The sequence below is a fragment of the Macaca fascicularis genome, chromosome 11 (assembly GCF_037993035.2).
Source record: "Macaca fascicularis isolate 582-1 chromosome 11, T2T-MFA8v1.1".
In the NCBI taxonomy this organism is placed as follows: Eukaryota; Metazoa; Chordata; class Mammalia; order Primates; family Cercopithecidae; genus Macaca; species Macaca fascicularis.
The window spans coordinates 9,715,546-9,734,662 of record NC_088385.1 but is presented as its reverse complement, the minus strand read 5'-3'; the positions used below and the strand labels follow the sequence as shown (position 1 = coordinate 9,734,662).

Here is a 19,117-nt window from a genome sequence, read left to right as displayed (position 1 = left end):
CCTCATTATACTGATTCAATATACAGAGGACCCAACATACAGCACAATGTCTATTAGAATGATTAATTTGTTCCCCTAAAAATCCTAATATCTACAAAGAAAAAATAACCTATACACATTTTATCATTCTTTACCATATAGTCATACAAACAAAGGAGTATCACAAAAGCAAAAGAACACATTTGGTTTGACTCGCCATTCTAAATTTAATATAAAATTGCTAAAACCACCAAGACAAACATGACTATGAAATATTTAACGGTCTTCACCTAAATTCAAGTCACCATTCAACCACCAATACCTCTGCTCTGCCGAGAGGAACTTTCCAAAAGTAAATTCTGGAATTAACAGGACAAATTTTTCTGGTGATAGAAATTGGTTGAAGGCTGTTCCTTGGCTGTCAAACTTTTTCTCAATATTTTGTAAAATAAAAGCATCAAACAGATCTTTACATTAACTTACAATCTATCAAGCAATACTGGAGCAAGCTTTCAATAATAGCCACATTCTATCAGGGCTGACTAACATTAAATCAGCCTCAGTCTCATGTCTTGCAGCATCCACAGTTTGTCTTCTCAAAACCACTTAAGATTTCATAATTAACTCAAACTATGTAAGTAATCTCCTTCATCTTTGACATGAAGGGGTGATTTTCCCCCAAAATAGTACCTCTTTCCTTGACATGATTTAATCTGTGGTTAGAGTCTTTAACAGGATTTTTTTCCTTCTTAGAAAATCAAATATACATCTTTCCAATATGAAAAACACTGATAATGCTATAGCTTAACCAGGTCAAAAGCTTTTTTTTTTTTTTTTTTTTTTTTTTTTTTTTTTTTTAAGTTAAAAAAAGAACCTAACTGCATCTTTGGACCTTATGTGAGGCAGTGTCCAGGGTCACTGGGACCCCTACTTGGTCAGTGCAGTCAGGTACCAGTTAAAGACAGAAACCCAAGCATTCACTCAAAGCCCCTTCCCAGCGGTTCATCCTAGTGGAAGCCATGGGCACAAAGGAATGCGGCATTCCACGGAGGATTTTGGGGATAGGCTGCTTGAGAACATCAAAGTGGCTCACGTCCCCTGAGTATAAAGCCAGTGACTGCTCCCGGCTTCAATGCAGCACCATCCACAGCAGCCAAGGTCCGAAATCACCTGAGTGCCCATCAACAGGGGATGAAGGGAATGTGGCCTGAACATACACAGGAGCAATATTCCACCACACAGCGGAGAGCCCTGTCATCCGCGACAGCATGGATGGAGCTGGAGGACATTACGTTAAGCAAATGAGCCAGGCAAAGAAACGGCGCATGTTCTCACTCATAAGCAGGAGCTGAGAGCAGATCTCATGGAGGCCAAGAGTAGGTGGCCAACAGGGCCCAGCAGAGCCCACTCATAGGCAGGATGGGCAGAGGCTGGTAACAGGCACAAACACACAGCCTAACGGGAGCACAAGACCTACTATTGATAAATCAGCAGGGGGATGGCAGTGGGTCATCTACTGTGTATTTCAAAACAGCTAGGAGAGAATAACTTGAACATTACCAGCACAAGGAAAAGAAAGTATTTCAAGCGAAAGACATCCCAAGTACCCAGATTTGATCAATATAGGGATGAATCAAGATATCACATGCACTCTGAAAATATGTACATATATTATATATCAACAAAAACCAAAACAAGTGACAGAAGCATTTGCCAAGCACATGCAGAAGAATGGGAAGCCTGACATGGTGTGGCTGTGTGTCCCCACCCAAACCTCATGCTGAACTGTAACTCTGTGTTGGAAGTGGGCCCTGATGGGAGGTGATTGACTCATGGGGGTGGTTTCTACTGGTTTAGCACAATCCTCCACGTGCTGTCCTCATGATAGGTCTCCTGAGATCTGGTTGTTTGGAGGTGCATGGCACCTTCCCCTTCACTCTCTCCCCTTCCAGCCATGTGAAGACATACCTGCCTCCCCTTCACCTTCCACCCTGATTGTCAGTTTCCCCAGATGTAGAAGCCTGTCCAGCCCACAGAACTGTATGCCGATTAAACCTTATTTTCCTTATTACCCAGCCTCAAGTAGCTCTTTATAGCAGTTGAAGAACAGTACAGTCCTCAGGACCGGCAATGTTTTCCTTCTACCCAGCGGCCAACAATGTCCCACACCCTAGCTGGTTTTCCGAAGCCTTTTCCAGAATGCTGAGGCTGTTTTGGGGATACTAACTTTTCCCATCTCTGGCAAACCAGATGGGGCATCCAATTTGCCTCTTACCACCTTTCTCAGAGAGATCCCACCTCTGAAACAGCCTCCGCCAGGGGCCTCTTTTTGTAGCAGCAAAGCTGAGTATTCCTTGCACTTCCCTTCTTCTAAATAAGTCAACATCTTAAGCTTGTTTTTCCATCTTCCCAGCTCATTGAAAAAAATCTCTTATGCTTTCTATTTTCCTAAGACACACACACACACACACACACAGAAGAGAAGAACCATGAGGACAGGGGCTCTTGTTTTCCCAGATCTGAGCCTGGCCCTCAAACACTAGTCGAATTCATACTAGCACGATATCCAGAGGCAGAAATGCAAAGATCCCCACGACCTCAAATACCCTAAGGATCTAACAGGCCGAATGGCCCATGTAACTATGGTTTGTTTTGGGCCACTCCACTGGTGTCCAAATCCGTGTCCAAGTGAGCTCTTTAATTTTGGGACTTTTCAGACAGCTGGTTTTTTGTTGTTGTTGTTGTTCTGTTTTGTTTTTATTAAAGGGATCTGTTACAGTTACAATTAAGAATATCCCAGGCCGAGTGTGGTGGCTCTTGCCTGTAATCCCAGCACTTTGGGAGGCCAAGGTGAGCGAATCACCTGAGGTCAGGAGTTCAAGACCAGCCTGACCAACATGTTGAAACTCCATCTTTACTAATACAAAAATGAACCAGCCATGGTGGCAGGCACTTACAATCCCAGCTACTCAGGAGGCTGAGGCACGAGAATGGCGTGAACCAGGAGGTGAGGCTGCAGTGAGCCAAGATCACACCACTGCATTCCAGCCTGGGCACCACAGCAAGACTCTCACAAAAAAGTAAAAATAAACCAACACATCCACTTATGTCTTCACATCTTCACCAATGTCAGATACATCGGTTAAAAGAAAAATAGTATGAAACCATGTTTTTAAATTTCAGTGTTGAATTTAACCATATCTTTTAAGAAGATATGAAGATAGAAGTTCCCCCAAGGATCGGGGGAGAAAAAAGCACAGTTAAGAAAATTTTAAAACCTCAGGAGAAAAACAAGTATGGGGCAAGAACTCAAGGCAAACTTTTTCTTTGCACTTTAATTTCAAAAGAACAGAGATGCCCAAAATATGAACTCTCCCATCTGCATTTTATATTCCTCTACGTCCTTTGAAAGGCTGGAGATGGGATCCCAGGTTCCAAAGTGCCTGGCCATGGTTCACATCAGGTGGCATCTTTCACAGCCGTTTACTCCCCTGACTGTGCCGAGAGAGCTCTGTGGCCCAATTTACACAAAAATGTCCTAATTTACACACGTTCATCACTTTGAACAAAGTCTCAAGAAATGAGACAAATAGACACTCCACAGACACAAGTATTCTCTTCCAAAAAGTGTCAGGTTCCCGTGAGCCAGGCAGCTTGGTTACAGAAAGCACTGGCTGACTTGCTGGTTTAATGTTAAATGCATTTAAAATGTTAAGTGGTCCGGCCCCCCTCCCAGTGGGTGTGCATTGAGCTGGCTGCAGTAGTGATGCACACTGACCATGTTCTTTCCTTTGGTTTTGCTTCAAGCAGAGCACCCCACACCCAGGAAGAGGCCATAGGACAGCATCGAGGTCTAGGACAGTTCTCAGGAGAGCTGCAGGCTAAGTGCCTTGTCTACAAATAGTCTCTCATTTCAGAGGAAATCACTGAAGAGAGTTCATAACACGTGAATTTTAAAAATTCATATTTCTAATTTCATCCCATTAGAACTGAATAACAGATGTGCACCTGCTCCAATGAGAGGACACTCGGACTCGAGGACAGTCCCTCACAGGTCCTTGGCCTCCACCTCCCACCTAGAAAATGTCACCTCAAGCCAATCACAGCGCAGTGCGATTTTCTATAAATAACGTGCACACCTGCATCTGAGCTGAGATGTGAATGTCTGGAATGTGCCTGCCACGCCCAGGGGGAACTGCAGCAGCTGTGGGGACACAAGTCGCTAAGGAGTCTGATTTGGAGGGAACTCAAGGCAACTAAAACCAGTTCCACTGTTTTTCTTGGCAAGGCTTGACCAGGCAAGCTGTTATCACTGTTGCTAATTTATGGTAATTGGGATGGGGACTTAACAGTAAGTAATTAGAGCAATTACAGAATTTGCTACTCATTTACAATGGCACCGATTCCTGATAATGGAAGAACTGTTGCCCAGGAATAGAGTTCAACAGGTCCTCCCCACGCCCCAGGAAACATGGCATTTCCACGCACCCCTGCTTTGGTCCCCCGGCCACCACCCTCCTGCTCTCTGCCATCTGATGGCATCACTCCCCACAGCTGGAAACACCTCACCGCTTATCACCCTCCCATCTGCCCTGCCTTCCTCCAGCCCGGGATATTCAGGGATGCCCACATACAGGACCAGGAAACCAGGGTTATCCTAAACCAGTGCCTGCATTCAAAGTCCTCCACGGAGGACAATCACCAACGGTCAATACTCCCAGAACCTTCCACCTCAAAACGGGAGCACGTCTGGATTCAAACTGACAATGCTGCATTCTCTTTGCCATGTACACACGGAGGCATGTCAGGTTCCACCTTAAGGTATCATCAGGTTCCACGCTGGTCAGGAGCCCAAGCCTAGTCACTCTGTATGATCTCACTTCACCATCCACAGAGAAGCCTGCAGTTTTCCTCTGGTGCATGTTGTGGATAGTGGATGCATTTCCCATGAAGACTCGGAGACAGGAGCCTGGCCAAAGAGGCCAGTCACCCCAGCCCCTGCAAGGCCTGGACCTGCCCCTCTGGTGTCTGCACACAGTACCACAAGTCTAGCAGTGCTGGCTCTGTGGTGGGATCCATCTGGGCCTGCAGAGGACCCGGGGCACAGGAACCGTGCAGCCTGGCTGCAGCCAGATGCCTAAGGGATCCCCACAAGGGTCTCCAGCTGAGGTGCCCTCACCACAGGCAGAGCCATGCAAGAGAACTGCCTGCTGAACTGGAAACGTCCCAAACTGCTCAGCCAACTCAAAGGCAACAGCCACCTACAGCTGCTGAGCCCCGAAACGTGGCCACTAGACCCAAAGGGCTGAATCTGGAATTGAACCTGTGAAGTTCTTTTCCAGTGTGATTAGCTATGTAATCAAATCTTTATTCTAATTAAAGGAGTCTCAGGTTATGGGCTCCCTTGTCGGGCATCACAGCTCCAGGGAGTAAGAATGGGAAGGAGAGGCCCAGAGCCTCTCTCCATTCTCCACGCTAATTCAACACGTCATCATAAGGACAGGCACTCCAGCAGAGAGGTGTGCATGGGAAGAACTGGGTTGGCCCTGACACAAGCATGACCCTCATGGCATCACAGCTGCCTCAGCCAACAGGCAAAAGACAATGATGCCCACCTGGACAGGCCACCAGATGTGATGAGGCACCCCAAGCCCTAGTCCCACAGCAGCCAGAGACCACCCGCTGCTCATCCCGGGTGAAACAGGCAGAGCTGCCTGAGCCCTCAAAAGCAAGAATTAAGGAGGCAATTCCCGCGATTCCCACGACACACGTGACACTCCTCAGAGACAGACACAAGCTTCGCTGTGAAAGTGCAGAGGACGGTGCAGTCCCTAGGCAGGCTGCTTCTTCCAACGATTGGGGAAGAAACCAGATCCGTTTCCTTGTAGGAGAATCATTTAGTACCGTGATTAGACAGAAGATAGAAGGTAGCTGATGTTATCAAGTCACCAAGCACCGCATGGCTGCTTCTCCGAGGGGGGCCTGGAAACTTGCAGCCACCTGCGTAGGGGCCGCAGTGTTTACAATGGAGATACGTGTGACTGAGGTCTGGCTTCCTCAGGGAAGCTAAATTTGAACCTTCACCACTGAGGAATCGGTCATTTACAGTCACTCACCCTCAATGCAGAAGAGGGCTCAAGACACTGCACCAGACTTCAACACTCAGGGTTAGGGTCAGGGTCAAATTCACAAGTTTTACAAAATGTATTTACTTGGGATGCCAGAAAAGATGTAACTTCACACACCACCCCCCCACCCCCCAGGGTTTGCTTAGCCCCTTCACCAGTGGATCTCACCAACAGATGACACATCCAGGCCTCATCCACGGCAGCACAGAAAAGCACTTGGGAGACAGCCACTCCCACCAAGCTTCCTGGCTTTGGTGTTTAAATTCTGCATCTCATATGTGAGATTACACTCCTCTGAACAGACATTGTGACTGTCATTTCACCCAAAAGGGCTTTAGGAAATGACACGCGGTCCAAACGCCAGAGGCCGCCGGCTGCCTTACTCCAGCCTAATTCCTTTGTGCCTCTATGGAGGCTTCACAGATATAGCCCGGTCACATTAATGACCGTATGAGAAGCTCAGGGCATAGACGAACTCAGTGCTGAATTTTTCCATTTATCGCTCCTTTGTTTTATTGAGAAGACAGCTGAGAAAGGCTGGGGCAGATCATCTCCTCCAGTGTAATGACTCCACCCACTTCTCTTCACCCCAGGTCACCCCCTCAGTCACACACTTTTGAGAAATCAAAGCAATTCTGTTCTCTTCACTCTGGGTTCCAAGTACTAAATTCCTCCATTTTCTCAATTAGATTATCAAGCAGCCGTTTGTAATCTGGACTGCAATCTGATACAAAATGTAAAGCTAATTTAGGTTGTGGTAATAGCTCCTATTTACATTATAGACAAGGCATGAATGATAACTTTAATCTGTTTGTTCATAGGATCAATTTTGTAAATAAACCAACTATTCAAGCAATGATTGTCTTCAGTCAGATGCAAATTTGCTCATAAAAGATTTTCCAGTAGGAATTTTTAAATCCATGGTCTGTATTCCCTGAGCCTGTCTCTGCACCTTCCGCAGAGTGCACAGCAGGACTTCCCAGGGCATCCCATCAGCAGGCCCACTGAAGGGAACAAGCCCGCAGCCCCCAGTCCACGAATCAAGTCCGAGCCCCAGCAGCCCCTCGTCCAGCTGAGGCTTCCTCACCAGCACAGCACCCAGAGGTCCTTCCAGGCTTAATGCCACGTGTGCGTGCAGACTGCTGGAAGGACCACAGTGGACATTCTACAAATGCAAATTCCCTCCTGCAACAGCCCAACAACCCTCTGTACTTTCCTCAAAGTACCCATGCCAGGCAGGCGTAGAGTGTCTAATGGGGTGCCTAGGAATCAGCATTTAACACAACTGATGAATAAACAAGTTTGAGAGGCCGGTGAGAGGCTGCCGTGGCCTCCACTCATTTGCAGGCTCTGAAGAGACAGATTCTGGTAAAAGGCCAGATAGGACAAGGATGGGGAGGTGGAAGGCAAATTACAGGGACCACCAACCACCCTGCCACCCCCACTGAGACTGTGATTTAAGGAGAGGCAAAGCCAGGGAGAAAAGATGCCCACACCACGCGAGGGACTGAGATTTCACCTGAAGTGTGCAGCATGTGGCTGAGGGCCAAGGTTGGGCAAGCCAGGAGCACAGAATGGGGTTCACAGGCCCAGAGGTGCCCCCCCACACCCAGACCCCACGCAGACCTCCCAAGCACTGCCTGTGTCTCCTGCCTGGTTTATTTCCTGCCCCCCCTTCTACTGTTTTGGTTTCTCGGCCGCCCATCACCACCACCACACACCCCTCTCAAGACTGGTGGACTGAAAAGAGCAGGTGGGGTAAGAGCTGGGCTCTGGGACCAACGTCCTGCCTGAGACATGAGTTCTAACCCACCCAGCTGTGATGTGAGCCTGTGAGATTTCTCAAATGAGAAATGGAAAGGTAACTGAACCCACGTCCCAGGATGACTGTGGAGACTGAGATCACATATAGCCACACCTCGGCGTCCAGTACACGTGGGACACCAGCCGTGTTGCCCCTGATGGGAATCCCTCTATGCCCCCTTTGCTACCAGAGTCAACTCCCAGAAGTAGCTGTGGAGGGTGCGTCCTCCATTCCCACTCCACTCACCTCCCATGGCTCCACGCAGTGACCTGCCATGCAGCGGCCACCAGCAAACGCGGTCCCACTGGATAACTGACCATCCCCCCCCCCCTACTTTGGGGCGTCTTCCACTTGCAGTTCTGAAGCAGTCCGAGAAACTGCCTTCAAGGGCACTCACCTGTTCCTTATTGCACGTAATGACCTGCCACGCAGGACCACCAGCAAACCTGGCGCCACAATCCAGGCTCCAGGGAATAACTGACCCCCCACCCCCCACCTTGGGTCTTCTTCCACTTGCGGTTCCCAAGAGGGCTGAGAAACCGCCCTCAAGGGCGCTCACTTGTTCCTTATTGCACGTAATGACCTGCCACGTAGGGCCACCTGCAAACCCGGCTCCACCGTCCAGGTTCTGGTGGGTAACTTCGCCCTTCCCCTACTTCCCCCTGGGGTGTCTGGGAGGCTCAGAAACTGCCCTCCAAGGACACTCATCTGTTTCTTATTGCACTAATGCCTCGTTTACAGAAATCCACTTTGACTTCCAGCACTGCACGTGTGACAATTTAGGAATCCTGCTTGCTTGCAAGCTCCAAGAGCTTGAGGTCACGTCCACCTCACCAGCATCCCAGAGACCCAGTACTGTCTCACTCTGTTTAAAATTCCAAAATACTCTTTCAAAATGCTATTGGCATTTGGTTTGTGCATAAAATGCTAAAAACCTTCAAGTGAAACAAGTATCTTCAACAGTTTGATTCAATCATAACATGTGAGTTACATATCTGCCAAGTTGTAAAGCCTCATGCATTTATAACATTTTATGTATGGTCAAATGGTTCATTAATATAAATTATGAGAATCTCTAAGAAACAGTTTTTTTTCTGGCGTTAGATGACCAAAGGAAAACTGGGTTCTGGCTGGCTTGCGGGACCGTAGAGGCAGACATATCTGCTGACACAACCAAGCTCCTTGCCACTGACGTGGCCTCATCCCAGGCCCCTCACCCGGATGCCTGCACGCACCTGGAGGAGCAAGCTGAGCTGCCCACATCTCTCAACTGCACAGCTGTTGCTCACACCGCAGATGGCGCTCAAGGCACGAGCAAGCCACCACACTAAACATACCACGCAGCGTCCACGCCAGGTGACGGTGCTTTTCACTCCATCCCAAAGCCCCATGTGTGAGTTTACAGCCATGACTACTAAATGGATTTTTTGACCCTCAAGACATACTTTGTTTCCTTTATATGCAACAAAGTTACAAGACTATCCCTCACATATAGGCTCTGAAACTGTGGAATGATTATTTGGGAACAGAGCCTCTGCCAGATCAGGATAAGCACTTGGGACAACACCCCGTGCCCTCGGTCCACACAAACCCATCCAGACCAGAGGCCTCCCGCACTGCTCTGGAATTTCTGTGGATTTCTATAAATGAGGTATTAGTGCAATAAGGAACAGATGAGTGCCCTTGGAGGGCAGTTTCTGAGCCTCCCAGCCACATGGCCACGTTCTGGCTGAAGCCACACCACCTCCAGAAACACTGTCCCTCGCCGAGGTGTGTGGCTTCTCCCTTTTTCCAGAACTTAAAACCTGAAAGGACAGGTCTGTGTAGAAAAACACAAACTACTTGCCATTCCTCTTCCCAGTTCAGGCTGTAGGAAGCTCATTTCAGCCCTCACTGTGTTCTGACTGTGGCTTGGTTCCCATAAGAAATAAAGTCAGAATTCTAGTCCCTGTCTCCTGGGCGGTGTGGCAGGCATACATACCTTCAGTTACATGAGGAAAGGCGTGGCGAGCTCCCTTCCTTCAGTAAAACTGCACGGTTCCCAGAACCCTGATGCCATCCCCCTCACGCCACTGTGAACACCTGGACAGAGCACATTTCAATGCGTGCACCTTCGTGGACTAGTTTTCTATTTCTCCACTAAATCACCCCAAATTTAGCACCCTAAACACTGACTTATTTTCTCACATTTCTGGAAGCTGGAGTCCAAAACAGGTCCCACCACCTAACATCGAGGTGTCGGCAGGGCTGGCTCTGGGAAAGCGACCGTCTCCTTGCCTCCCGCAACCTCTAGAGGCTTCCGCACCCCCTAGTCCATATGGCACCCACTGTCTTCAGGACCCACAGCGGCCCTGACGGCCCCTCAACAGGAAGACACAGAATGTCAGGAGCCCGGGCTCTAACGCTAGGGCCATGCCTCCCCCACCCTCCTAGCTCCTCACGTACGCCCGTACGAGCTAATATAGATTCCACTTCAACTAGTGTCACCTGTGTAAGGGGTAAGTGCCCAGCTGTGAACTGGTTACTCTCGCCCACACAGACCCCGGGAATAAACTCACAGGCCATGGACCACTTCATAAGCAACAAATGACCACCTGCTCGGGGACCTCCATGGCCCAGCGGAGTCCTGTGGTGCCTCCCTGTGGGCTCAAGGGACCGGTGGCTGGGGTCTGCAGCGCCAGAGGGCCCTGGATAAAAAAGAAAGCTCCCATGTCAGGAGGCACCCACCTGCGGTTGGGTTCCCGGTACTTTAAGGAGCCCAGGTGGACAAGCTGTGAAGCGTGCAAATCCATCACCAGAATAGTGGCTGCACGTGGCGAGTGCACGGGTGGCCACCCCTCAGCCCAGCTGGCCGCGCTAAGCACATCACCGCCGTGACGCCCAATCAGACTCAGCTGCTGGCACAGTCCAGGCATCCGCCCCCAAGAACATTCTGGATCACGATTCACAGTAGTGATTGTGATCAGGGCCACACGTAGCTGAATGTATTTACAGGAGGACGCCACAGCCGATCTGGGTGGACTGAGAGCATTTCCCACTGTACCTTCTTACAACACCATTTTATTTGCCCTTTATTAAACTTTTATGGCTTTTTTTCTGTTTATCTACTTTATGGGAGTGTTTCTTATTCTTATGACTGCAGCGATACTTCAAGCTACAACTATCAATGTGTAAAATTAGTTTGGAAGGCGCCTTATCATTACACCTTTCACAAGCAAGCAGTCAGAGGCACCCAACCCGGAGGCCTGTTTTCTTCTCTGAGCCAAACCTACATTGGACTCAAAGAAAACGGCACACGGAGAGGGGCTGGATCTCCAGCTCCCATTCCTGGGGGGCCTCCTGGGGAGCAGATATGGAAGGAGAAGCCCTGGGCTACGGCACCGTCTTACTAAAGAAAAGTCCATTTGGGTAAATGTAAGCATCAGACTGAAGAGATTAAGCAAACCATGAAAAGAGACCACTAACCACAGCTTCTCTAAAACAGAACTAAACTCCCTTTAGTTTGAATTGGAAAAGCAGAAGTGATGATCAGGATACAAAGAAAAAATGACAAAGTATCTGAACACAGGAGAATAAACAAGGGCCACTGTCTCTTCCTGTGTCAGCGGGAGCCTCACATCTAAGCTGGATTTAGAAGGTTGCTACTTTGGACTGAAAGTTATCCCCAACCCTAGTTTGTAAGCAAGCGGAGCAGAACGCTTCAATTATTTCAAGGTTTAGCGGTAAAGCTCTGCAACTCTCACAACCATTTTAATTGGTGTGAATTTTAAAGTGACTCAATCTCTTGTCTGGAGCTTCTAACGGCTTAACCACGGGGTCATGTTGGAAAATTATTCCAATTGCTTTTGTTTTTCCTACTGAAGATGCATTTGAACGTTCTTGTAGTTTGCAGTTGGCTGGTTCTGAGGCTTGGTCCTGAGGAGGCCCAAGTACCCGGAGAGGAAGAATCTGAAACCTCAAGACACTCGAGTGCTGTCTGGGGAGATAGAGGCCCCAACCCGAGGGCCACTGTTGGACTCAGCACGGGCGCAGGGCCGCCCTAGGCAATGGGCCACGTATTTGCCGCTTACAAAACAACATAAGCACACACCCCCAGGTGTGCACACACGCTCTGTACACGCTCACGTCTGTCCGTGCCAGCACCAGCAAACACTCCCAGGTGTGCACACATTCTCTGTACACGCTCACGTCTGTCCGTGCCAACAACAACACACAACCCCGAGGTGTGCACACACGCTCTGTACACAACTGTCCCTGCCAATGCCACCACATATCCCCAAGGTGTGCACACACATTGTGTACGTGCTCAAGTCTGTCCATGCCAACGACAGCACACACCCCCGAGGTGTGCACACACGCTCTGTACACATCTGTCCCTGCCAATGCCACCACATATCCCCAAGGTGTGCACACACATTCTGTACATGCTCACATCTGTCCCTGCCAACGCCAGCACATACCCCCAAGGTGTGCACACATGCTCTGTACACGCTCACATCCCTCCCAGCCAATATGAGCACACACCCCAGGAGTGCACACACACTCTGCACATACTCACGTCTGTCCCTGCAGCCTGAGTCAAACAGTCACAGAGAAGCATAGGAGGAGGAGGAAGGACGCGATGGGCACTGAGGTCCTGGGCCGGTTCCCCTCTCTACCTCGGGAGAGACCCCTCATGTGATCCTGCCGTCACTCACCCTTCCACCTCCATCCTCTACCCTCCCACATGGATCAGGAGGACGCCCACTGCACAGAGCTGTGATGAGCATGAACAGAAGACGGCAGGAGCTCACGCCAAGGTGCTGAGCACGAGGCCTACGGAGTGCTTCTTTCTGCTGTGGCTGACATCATCAAACAAGAGGCTGACACGGCTTCTGCAGAGAATGTCACTCGCTGAGAAACTGAAACGTGTGACCTAGGAGCCTGTGAAGATCTAAGAACAAACCAACAAACCAAATGGCTTTGTTTGTTTTTCAAACACCATAGCCTGTTTTTTCTTTTTTTTTTTAATGCTCTACCTTGGGTATCATTTAGTTTAATTTCAAAGTAAGTCCAATAAATACACAAAATCATAGGACTGAGCATGGAACATTTTTCACTTCATGTCCTCCAGCCTTTAGGACACATTAAGGAAAGACACGATTCCAGGATTCCCATTAGAAAGGCTGCCCTGAGGCACCTGCTGCGACAGCTAAATTGCAGCTGTTCATGCTGCCCCCAAGCTGCTTGGATGAAGCAGAAGATTCCGGAGGTCTCTTCTCTTCTGCCCCTCGACCAGGAGAGAAGGTTGGGGGAGAAAGGTGACAGAAGACAGGAAGAAGGAGGGGGGAGGGAGGGAGAGAGGAGGGGGGAGGGAGGGAGGAGGGGCATGTTCCATCCACCAAGGCAGCCGCACTGCAGACAGAATGGAGGGTGTGTTGCCTCTCAGGACAGCAAGTTCAAGCTGTTTATAATTGGTAGCGTAAACAGGGACCAGCAGAGGACAGGGCTGTAATTGGAGGTGACAATGTTTTATTTTCATAGTTGATATTGGGGACTTGGACCTAAAGCACTGTGCCTTGCCCTTTCACCAGATGGGCCATGCCTCTCTATACTTGAGTCTATTTGACTAAATACCCGATATTGACTAGGAATTATGACGTGTAGGATACCCCTTACCACAGTAACATCGAATTCACGTTCTAAATGCAATTTGCTCAGGGACTGGCTTCTAACTCTGGGTGGGAATGTTAAGCTCAGTCCCGTTCAATTCAATAAGCATTTATCAAGAAACTCCTAGACCAAGAGCTGTGTTAGACACTGGCTATGGGGTGATGGAGATACGAAGATGTGGAATTAGAGCTCGAGAAGCTCAAATGCTTTCATTTAATTCCCTAATGCAATTACCTAGCTTCAACCTGATGGCTGTAATGTCTAAATTCACTTTTTCTTTATTCCAGTTCTACATAACAAAGCATAAATAATCACAGAGGAATGATTCTGTGTTGGAATATTCCGTGGACAGAGAAGAGCATTCTGACCCGCGTAAGACACTGTCTCCGTTCCTGGGGAGCCCGTGAGGTGGCTGCACGGAGCACACGTGTGAAGATTCGGGAGCAGGAGCGTCAGGTGATGGGAGGGGCACGGAGGCAGCACCAGGCAGATGCTTGCTGAGGGGCCACTGCAGCCGGGCTGGCCGGGAAGGTCACGGGAGCGGGCACAGGCATCTCCCTCCAGCTGCACTTGGTTTTCATGAGGACGCCTACAGGGAAGGGGATGACACTGAAATGCTGTGGCGCTGAGGGGAGGAGGGGAGGGACGCAGGGCTGAGGGCTGGCCACCACCCCTTTCGTCCATGCCCCTATGAACACTGCCAAAATCAGCCCCAATGGGGAGAAGTGAGGTGGGTGAAAGAGGTGGACAGACTTGGCTTCCATGGAATTCACAGATTCCAGTCATTAAAAATCCCGTCTGAGTTTTCATCTGGAAAACTTTGCAAATGCATTTAGGGACAAGAGGCAGAAGATGAAGCCAACACACTTGGGCTCAAAACGCCGCCCTTCTCTTTCTCTCTGCAGCCAGGACCCGCCCCGAGCCCCTGAGTGTGAGGACCTGGAGCTGCCCAGCTCAAGGGCGCGGCCCCTGACCAGAGGAAGGAGGCGCACAGCAGGGCCCCCAGCAGTGGATGGCAGGATCTGTGCTATCTCAGTCCCAGGGCCCCAAGCAGAGAAGGCCTGGGGCTCCCAGCTGAAGTTTTGCTGTCTCCTCTGTCACCAAAGTCGAGAAGGACTGAGTGGGACCAACGCCGGACCTGCCGGCTCCTCGGTGGCTGCTGATGTGGCCCTCAGGCTGCGGGTGAGACCGTCTAGGGGAGCCCAGACAGCGGCGGGAATCACAGCCACGAGTGCTCCAGGAGCCCCAAAACACAAGCGCAGCCTGAGGAAGGCAGCGCCCGCTCAGATCCCCGTCCAGGCTTGTGTGCCACACTGGAGAGGCACACGGCACCAGAACATGGCGCTTTAAGTGTCTTTGTGGGGTGTAGGAACACAAAGTGGGGCCTCGAGTGGCTCAGAAGTCACTCCCACCAGCCCGCGGGGACCTGGGCGGCCCCTCTGGACATGGCTGGTGTCTCTCCAGGGCGGGCTCCAAAGTCCCCTGGAGGAGGTGAGCTTGGGTCTTGCTCTGACCTGAGGGAGCCCCTGACAAGTATCCTGAACATGCAGGCACACAGCTGGCTGACTCATCTGAAAGGACCTGTTGAACCACGAGCCAGGGAAGGCTGGAGAGAACTCAACTAACACACGAACCCTGCCCAGGCACCCACCTATGGCGCCCACGAGAAAACTAGGGAAGCTGTGAAGACGGAGGTGTGCATGGGGCTGGGAGAACCCAGGGAGGAGCTGCACTGTTGACCGGGAGGGATGGAGGGCTGGGCCCCACAAGCAAATGAGGGAGGCACTCAGTGCCCTGAAGATACCACTGCACCCACAGTAGCAGGCCTGGCTGGCAGCAAGACCTTGACTGCAGGGGCCCAGGAGCACGTGTGTTTGGCAGGAGCTGCCCTCCTGAAGCCGCACTATGGGTACCGTCACTTTAGAGGCAGGTACCTGATACCAACGATGACAATCAAACATGCCACCCTGAATTACAGCCATGTCCTCAGCAGGTCACTGTTTACACTGACAATTACAAAGAGCTTGAACTCGCTGTCCCAAGAGGCAACAAGCCCTTCATTATCATGGTGGCAAGCCTCTGTGCAGACCTCCTCCCCCGCGGCTTCCTGTCGGGGCAACGTGAAGTCCCATGACAGTGACTCAGAGCCAGCCCAGTAGCTTCAGTGCAGGAAAAATCACAAAAACTCAGACACATCCTAAACATGGGCAGTTGGTCGGAGCCGATTCCTCAATTAAACCTGTTCGGAGGCTTTCTGGGCTACCACAGCTCTGATCACAGGCTTGTGCTTTCTGCTCCCTGTGAAGGGCGGCAAGGAGGCTGGGCTCTGCCATTCTGCAGGCTCCGCTACGTGGAGTCTGCCCTGTGGTCTCGGTGGCCTGTGCCAGACAGTGGGACCGTCGCCCGCAGTGAACACTTGGCACAGCAGAGCAGGCTTGGGGAAGAACAGAAAGTGACCTCTAAGCCTGCAGAAGACGCTAAGCCACGCACGGCCTCACGCGCACTGCGTGTCAATCGCGGCGGAAGCAGGAACGAGCTCTTAATAGTTCCAGGAAATGCAAAGGTCACCCTGGAAAACTGCGTGAACCTTTCTGGCTACTCACAGGTGGGGAGCCACTGCCTGAGACACAAAGGTAAAGAATTAACCTGAAACTGCATATTATAAAACTTATTTTTAAATGACAGCGCTTAATTTAAAAGACTCCCAAAGAATACTGCATTAGAAAGTGACAGAGTGAAACCGTGAGGCTGACCACAGGTGTCTCTGGAAATTTTCCAAATGTTGTGTCAAAACTGGGAAACAGAAGAACCGCACCTGATGAAACATTCGATTAATCACTCGAGTCCTCCCCACATACAAAACTCTGTTAAAAAGTGTTCCAAAGGTGGAGAGGATGATATTTCTTCCGATTTCGCAGGGGGTGTACACCACCCCTGTGATACGATTCCTAATATGCATGGGGAGAGAGGGTGATATTAGTCTCATTATTGTGAGAGGTGTACACTCCCTAGTGATATGGTTCCTAATATCCAGGCAAGGAGAGGACGATATCACTCCCAATAGAGCAGGGGGTGTACACCCTTTCTGTGACATTGTTCCTAATAGCCAGCGGGGTAGAGGAAGATATTACTCCCAATATTGCAGGGGGTGTACAGCCTCTTGTGATATTCTTCCCTATATCCTGGGAGGGAGACGATGATACTAGTGGTAATATCGCAGGGGGTGTACACACCCACTGTGATATTGTTCCAAATATCCAGAGGGAGAGAAAATGATATGACTGCCAGTATCACAGGGGGTGTACATCCTCCTGTGATATTGTTTCTTATATTCAGGGGGAGAGGATGATATTACTCCCAATATCGCAGTGGTTGTACACACCTCCTGCGATATTGTTCCTGATATCCCGAAGGGGAGAACATAATATTTCTCTCAATATGGCAGGGGGTGTACACCTCCTTTGTAATATTGTTCTTAATATCCATGATGGGAGAGGATGATATGACTCCCAATATCACAAGAAGTGTACAGCCGCCTGTGATGCAGCTCCTAACATCTAAGTGGGGAGAGGATGATATTACTGCCCATATCACACGAGTTGTAAAACCCTTTCGATATTTTGCCTACAACCCTGAGGGGAGAGGATGATATTGCTCCCAATATCGAAGAAGGCATACACCCCCCTGTGACACTATGCCCAATATCCACGTTGGGAGACGATGACATCACACCCAATATCGCAGGGGATGTACACCCACCCTGGGATATTGTTCCTTATATAGAGAGGGGGAGAAGATGCTATTGCTCCCAATCACGCAGGGGCCGTGGCTCTACATCTGCCCTGTGATATTGTTCTTAATATCCTACGGAAGAGAGGATGATGCTACACCCAATATCGCAGGGGGTGTACACCCACCCAGTGATATTGTTCTTAATGTAATCCACCCCCCACCACCAGGGATATCGTTCCTAATATCCAGGGAAAGAGAGGATAACATTATACCCAATATTGCAGGGCAGTGTACACACCCTCTGTGATGTTGTTCCTCCTATCCAAAGGTAGAGACGATGATATTACTGGCCATATCGCAGGGAGTGTACACCCTTCTGTTATATTGTTTTTGATATTCAGTGGGGGAGAAGATAACATTAATCCCAATATCGCAGAAGGTGTACAGACTCCTGTGATGTAGTCCCTAATGTACAGGGGAAAGAGAATAATATTACTTTCAATATTGCGGGGGCTGTAACCACCCTGCCCCCCGAATATTGGTCTTAATATGCAGCGGGGTGGAGGCTGATAGTACTCCCAATATCCCAGAAGGTGCACACACACCATTGATATAGTTCTTAATATCCAGTGGGAAAGAGGCTGATTTTACTTTCGATACCACAGTGGGTGTACACCGCCCCCAACCCTGGGGTATCATTCCTAATATCCAGGCGGGAAGAAGATGACACGACTGACAATATCGAAGGGGGTGGACACCTCTTCAGTGATATGGTTCCTCTTATCCAGGGGGTGAGTGGATGACATTACTCCCAGTAAAGTAGGAACCTTACAGCCACCCTGGGATTTTGTCCTTAATAACCACAGGGGAGAGGGATATTATTACCAGTATTGCAAGGGGTGTACACCCCTCCTGTGATATTGTTTCTTATATCCAGCAAAGGAGATGATGATATTAGTACCAATATTGAAGGGATGGACAGTCCCCATGGGATATTGTTCTAAAGATACAGGTTGAAAGAGGATGAGATTCCATCCAATACAACAAGGGGTATATACCCAGCCTGTGATATTAATCGTAAAACCTAGAAGAAGAGAGAATGACATTGCTTCCAAAAACACACAGGGTGTACACCCACCCTGTGATATTGTTCCTGTCATCTAAAGGAAGAGATGGTGATGCTACTCCCACTGCTGGAGAAGGTGCACACCCCCTGTGATATTGTTCCTCATAACTTGTGGGGGAGAGCATGATTTAAGTTCCCATACGACAGTGGCTTGAAAGCCAGTCTGTGATATTGCTCCTAATTTCCAGTAGGTAAACTATGATGTTCCTGCCAAGAGAGTAGTGGGTGTACAGCCGCCCTGTGATATGTCTCCGAATATTCAGGGAAACACAGGATGACATTATCCCAAATCTCCCAAAAAGTGTATACCCATTGTGTGATATGGTTCCTAATATCCAGAGGTGCAAATTGTGGTAATCATTCTCCAATCGCAGGCTGTGTACACACAACCTGTGAAATTGTTCCTAATATCCTGAAAAAAAGAGACTACTAATAATGGACACACATTGCGGTGGGGATTAATTGGCTATTAAGATCCCCATCGCAGGGGAGTGAGGCACCCTCCGCGATGTGGGGAGTAATAGCCCCCTCTCCCCCGCTGGCTATTATGATCTACATCGCACGGCAGTTCAGGACACCAGCCCTGCCCCAACCTTGACCCAGACAGTGGGTGTCATGGGACCACCTCAGGGTGGGTGTCAGCTCAGCTCTAAGGTATCCCTGCTGCCAAAGACCAACAGTTCCTGCTTGTTTCAA

At 49.6% G+C, this 19,117-nt stretch overlaps 1 pseudogene; it reads right to left on the bottom strand.

Annotated features, from left to right (window-relative positions):
• Positions 1-14,548: 14,548 nt before the first annotated feature.
• On the bottom strand, positions 14,549-15,545 carry LOC135966378 (uncharacterized; annotated as a pseudogene).
• Between the last annotated feature and the right edge of the window lie 3,572 nt (positions 15,546-19,117).